The sequence below is a fragment of the Anopheles nili genome, chromosome 2 (genome assembly GCF_943737925.1).
Source record: "Anopheles nili chromosome 2, idAnoNiliSN_F5_01, whole genome shotgun sequence".
Taxonomy (NCBI): Eukaryota; Metazoa; Arthropoda; class Insecta; order Diptera; family Culicidae; genus Anopheles; species Anopheles nili.
In genome coordinates, this window is record NC_071291.1 from 60,747,582 (window position 1) to 60,753,581 (window position 6,000).

The window sequence follows — 6,000 nt, forward strand, 5'->3', positions numbered from 1 at the left end:
ACGCTCCACGTCACCCGGCATGATAAGAAGATTGATAGCTCGTCGTACGTCGCGACCATCGAAGAAGCGATGATACTGCAACGTAATCGCGTATTATTGCACACACGAGATTGAAACAAATCTCAACCACGTCTTTATGTGTGGCAACCTAAAATCAACGGCACAGCTAACGGATGTACGTTAAACTAAACACATTTTGAAGAAAAAAAAACCACCCTTGGCGTCACTCGTTTTAAAAATGGCCACTCCACCCCCAAGCGAAACCAACGGCACACAAGATAAAAGCTTATTTTCATAAAAATCACATCAAAACGGTTCATGCACGGGCGGGCTGGAACGATTCCTTCCTTGCGGTTTTGCTTCGGCCACCGTCCAGCGAACCCGAACTGTCCGAGAGACTAATACGACGTCACGGACAACGCCACGCATCCGGATTCAACCCCCGTGCATGCACTTCAACGCACTTGAACTGACTCATCGGAGTGACCTCGAATGTGGCTGCGAGCCCGCACGTTGCGCACTGCTGCTTGAGCCCCTTGGGTGGGTTTTGCGTCCCTTAGTTCCACGATCTCGGAGGGTGGTCCATCGGTGCTATCGAATTTCCACCCTCCTAGTGAACCACCGCGGTTATCTTGGGTCCGTTTTCCTACTGTTCGATGGCGCACGAAAGCCGGGAAAGGCAAGCGTGATATTGGAAATTTTACTGCCTTTCAATGGTGGTACAAATTAAACAATGCGATTCGTTCGCATCCACCGTTCAGCGAGTGATAAGCGCTTGCGTGAGTGTGGGTGGATCGGGGTGGTCGTTTGCTTTTTTTCCTCCATTAATATTGGTATTTTTCCTCCCAATGGGTGGATCGTTTTGTTGAGCAAATGTGTTGCTTCCTGTTTTTTTTTCGTTTGTTTTTATTAAACAAAAAATAGCAGGCAAAAATGAACCCTCCCATTTCAAGGTGCGGTTTAAAGATCCGGTTTCGAGGGTATCACGCTTCTAAGCAAACACGAAGCCAACGAGTGTAATTGTCTTTGCGATTCGTGCGATCTGATATCGTTGTCGTAGCAACTGCCAGCATGATATAGTGCCTGCTATTCATTGGTGTGCTTTTTTTTATCACCAATCGATGAGAGATGCTCAAACTTATACCGCTTGAGGTTGTTTTTAATCGACAGATAAAGAAGCTTCCACTTTAGTATCTCGTGTATCTTGCTTCTCGGAAGTAATTGTTTAAATTTATGTTTTTATGGTTTTTTTCTTTACTTGGGATGGTTTCAAACAAGCGTACATTCTGTACATACAGTTATTTTTTCGCTTCGAATTCTTTCTCGTGGCCCCGAAAAAAAAAACGGAGAAGAAAAACATACACCACCCCTTTTTCAATGTGCCTCGATTTAACGAACCAAAGCTGTAATAAATCCAAAAACCCAAACCCATGCACTGATTAGCGCCCGGATCGGCCCGGATCTGGGTGCGATCGTGCGAGATTATTATTATTATTTAACCCCACCGAGGGTAAAATAAACACCGGTGCGAAGAACCGAGCGCCTTACGGTAAACGAGCCGGCGCGTTACCGATCTGGTGCATTTCGTTAGCTTCCATTTCCCTCATGTGAGCCGCGGTTGTGGCGATTCGTGAAGCTGGCTAAAGAAAAAATTCATCCCCCCACTCTCATTTCGAAACCGCCGTTCATTCGCACGTTTTTCTCTCGTTATCAGTCTCGAACGCATCGTGCCTTCGTACGCGTACAAGTAACGGTCTCCATTTCACCCCAAAAGGTGGCCCCAAAACGCCCTCTCAACAACAACCGGCCCTTCGCTGGGGGATGACCGTCACTGCGCGTCTGTTCGACCCCACGAGGGCCGCGAATTGGACCGTACCTCTAATTGACCCTAAACGGGTACCGGAACGGGGCCAGTAAAGCGTCCTACGAGCAAATGAGGCCCTACGAAGATCAACTCCACCCCAAAAGATAGCCTCAATCAACGTTCGTCGTCTGCTCACCGTCACCGGCGGTACCTTTTAAGTGGTCAACTCATCGCCGTTATTACTATTACCCGGGACTTACTATTGTTTACTGTACGCCAGTGCGCTTTACGGTGTGTCCTTATCAGGGCCGCACAATTGGACCAATCGATGGCTTTACCACCCGGTTCGGTTAATCTGACGAGGCGTCACAATCTAACGCCCTGCTCTCTATGACACACCGCTTTAAAACGCCTCATCAGCGTCAGTTTCTTTTTCACTGCCAGCCGGCAGTGTGTGGGGAAAAGAAGAAACACCACGGAATATCTTCTAATCGGTGTGAATACACGTCGATTACCGTTGTTTATAATCAATCAAGCGGATGTATTCCGCGCGCTTGGGTAGATGATTGATTGGTTGCACGAAATTAGATGATTATTCACCGTTCTGGGGTTACGCAACAAGCAGGAATGAGGTTGTTGCGTTGGAAAAACTATCTTGCGAGTCCGGCCCGAGCCCATATGGGGCTGCAAATTCGTACACAATCGATCACTGATAAGACAGACATCGGTACGCTCGATTGTAACGTACTACCGTTTGAAGAGCTCTATTCAGTCGAGGTACCGTTCGGGTTGTTTTCAGCAAATTCAAGACGCTTGAGCAACGCAACGTTAACTACGAGAATAAAAGGCGAGAGCATCCAGGCCTCTTTCGCTGGCGTGGAGATAAATCGTAAAGTAAAGGGGGCGAAAGCAAAAAAAACCCGACCAAAAATCACTTTCCACGATTTATGAATCATCATTAATTTCAGCCAAATGCGGGCCATGTTTCTAATATCCTTTTTGGGACGGTCTCTCGCCAGCTAGTGCGAGTCTAGCGGTGGTCTAATTTCACCACTCGAAACGACGCTCCTTGCATTCTTCCGACGTTCGCGAAGAATTACCCCGAATTGGGGATGAAAAAGGAACACATCCATCCCGCCGAAACAACAACCGATTTGGCTTGCCAACTTGCCCATTTGTTATTTTATGCTCATCTCTCGCAAAACAGCCATCTTCGGCCTCCGGGGGCACATTTGCGGGTGAGTGATGGAGTAATTTGTGAAAATTAGCCCACCTAACGGCGTTATAATTGTGTCGCCGGCTCGCAGACGTTTCATTTTGCTTTCGTTTTCGAAGGCGGATGCACACGTCTTGGAGGGTCCCTTTCGCAAGAAACCGAACCACACCGAAGCTGGCGAATTCAAATGCATGCGTGTGACGTCAACACATGACGGAACTGATTGAAGTTTTGGACACAATTAACGAAAGGCGAAAGCGTCACTGATAACGCGCTTCCAAAGAAATTAGCGTCAAAATTTTAATTCATCTCCCTCAAAGTGCTTATATTTTTCCTTTTTTTCCCCAATCAACGTGACGCGAGCGAGTTTCCTGGTATGGTTGGTATGGAAAAGTGAAAGGATATTTCCATACTGTTATCTGCATGTGATACGGTTATCACGATGACATTACAATGTACAGCGACAACGTATCAAAGAGATGAATTTCTGGTTAAATTTGTGTTCCATTTCATCATTACTTTGCCCATGATTGCATCACGGATGTGTTCTCAGAATCCTTATTTTTCATATCAACTTACGGAAATCTCCATTTTCTTTGCACCAAGCGGAGAGGAGAAGATCAAAATTGGCCCATAATTTTTAGAAATTGTCAAACAGTAAATGTTCATATTATTTTAAGCTTTATGGCTGATGCTTTCATGAACGTAATCGTTCTTTTTCTTCACTCATTTCCATGTCCAACCATTTTCAACGTTAGCAATTCTGCATAAAAAGCATTATAATAGCTTCAGCATATATCAACAAAATACTACCAATGTTCATATTTTCAACAAAACCCCTGTATTTCCGTATACCAACTTGTGGTGTTTTCTCTCCTCGAAAATGCAGAAATGCACACAATGCAAAACGCTGCGCGTAATTGCACTTCCATCGCTCGGGCCCATTACACAGCACTGACGGAAGGTAATCAGACTTAATCAATTAATTTTCACGTTCCATCAACAACACGCCTTCCCGGTGGGTCAGTCATGCTGCCAGTTCCGTGCTTCCTTCTGCATTACTTTCGATCGCAATTGTTTCTCGCGTCGCGATCGGATCCATCCGTCCAATCCATCCTGCGAATTACACACCGTCCAACAGAATGCGGCTCGTGCTGTTTTTCGCCAGTGCAAATCTGTACACCGGTTTCCAGTGGCCAGTCCCCGGCTGGCGTCTGCTTTGCTTTCGAATAAACCGAGGCTTAACTCGTTTGCAATACGCTTTCAATTTCCCTATCACTCGACCTCGTTAATTTCACGCTCGGAGGCTAACGAGGTCCGAAAGTGCAAACCACTAGAAATTTTGCCCACTGCAGAAAATGTGGCATTGGAAAATGTGGCTGAATTTTCCCATGTTTCTCATGTTTTGCGTTGCGACAAACGGCAACGTGGATGTCGTCAACTGACCCCAGATTGATGATGTTAGCATGTTTGGCAAAAATAAAAATCATACCCTTGTTAAGTGAGGCACGATCCAAAAGCAAACAAACGATTTAAAGCCTCCAAAACCATCGTCCTCTCACGCTCGGCGACCAAAAAGAGAAATTATATTTCATTGATTAATTACAGCCCCCTGCCTGTCCTGGTCGCGGGAAGGTAAGAAATTTCCCCAAACAATGCACCGGCGTACGATTCGATGCACCGTGCAGCAATGCAATCGCGGGTGCATACTTCGCGGCATTAATTGATTGATCGATTGTGTGTGGGTTTTTTACCAGCCCTCACGCCGGCGAACGACATGCCAAACATAAGGACGGCGCAATGCACTTGATAAGCTGCCGGTGGCCAGGCCTGGTGGTGAAAAATAGTTCGAATAGTCCCTCCGGTGGACCGTGCAGACCGTGCTGCAGCTCGGTTTTGATTGATTTAGTAATTAAATCGATCGTTGCATCGTCGGCGGGCGGATTTCTTCGCCCAGCGGACAGTGACTTTGATTGATCCAAGGCCAGCAAACGGCACGGACTGCCCTTTTTGCTTCGTTCGCCCCAAACCCACAACCACCCCACGAACAAGGGAGCTTTGCATCGAAAATCGATCGAAAATTAATGAACATCGAAAGGGCGCTTAAAGGCGTTTTCTTCCCCCAGGCAAACCGATGGATCCTCGCCCACAAATGGTTGAGCGTTTAAGCAAGAGCAAGACAGAAAAAAACTCGTGACAAAGCCGGCCTAAAGCGAAAAACCGTTATTATAGCAGCTAATGGGTTTGCAAACACCGACACCACCACCAGCGGCCGTCCGGTTTTCTCTCCCCACCAAGCCGGCTAGTTTTCGTAATCAGCCAAAGTGTCGAAGCCACATAATCGGCATCGAGGTATCAAAAAAAAAAACCCCCACACAAATCGGTGAGAAACGAGCGTTACATTTATTAATTTCGCCCAGCTTGCTTTAACTCTGCTAATCTTCTGCCTGGGAAAACTGCGGGAAAAACTGCGAGCCTGCGAATCTGGCTGGTGTAGCATAAAACGAAAAGCCTGATGGCTCATCGGGCAGGGAGGATTTTAGCGAAATTGTTTGTTTAATTCGATGACTGTTGGTGCTGTTGCTGCTGCTGCTGATACTCTTTACGCAATCGTTTCGTTATGAAAATGATGAAAACGAACGTAAATGCCGGGCGGCTCGAGAAGACGAGACTTTTCCGACCTCGAAGCAAACCTCCACCGATAATGGAGGGTGAGTTGGTTTCTGTTTGGGGTGAAATTTAACCTAAAACTTCTCTCTCCCCGGTTGACGGGGGCTTGCTACTGTGAGCAAGCAAGTGAGCCGGTCGAGAGGGGGGAAAACTAATTCCGGGCGTGATAGGAAATTTAAATCATTAATCTGCGTCCGTCCAGGTGATAGTTTATCATTTCCGAAATTCAATCTCGAAAAAGCGAAAGCGCGGATCCTATTCATGGGCTTCAATTTATTTATAGCCCACCTCGAGACACTTTCTTAGCGGC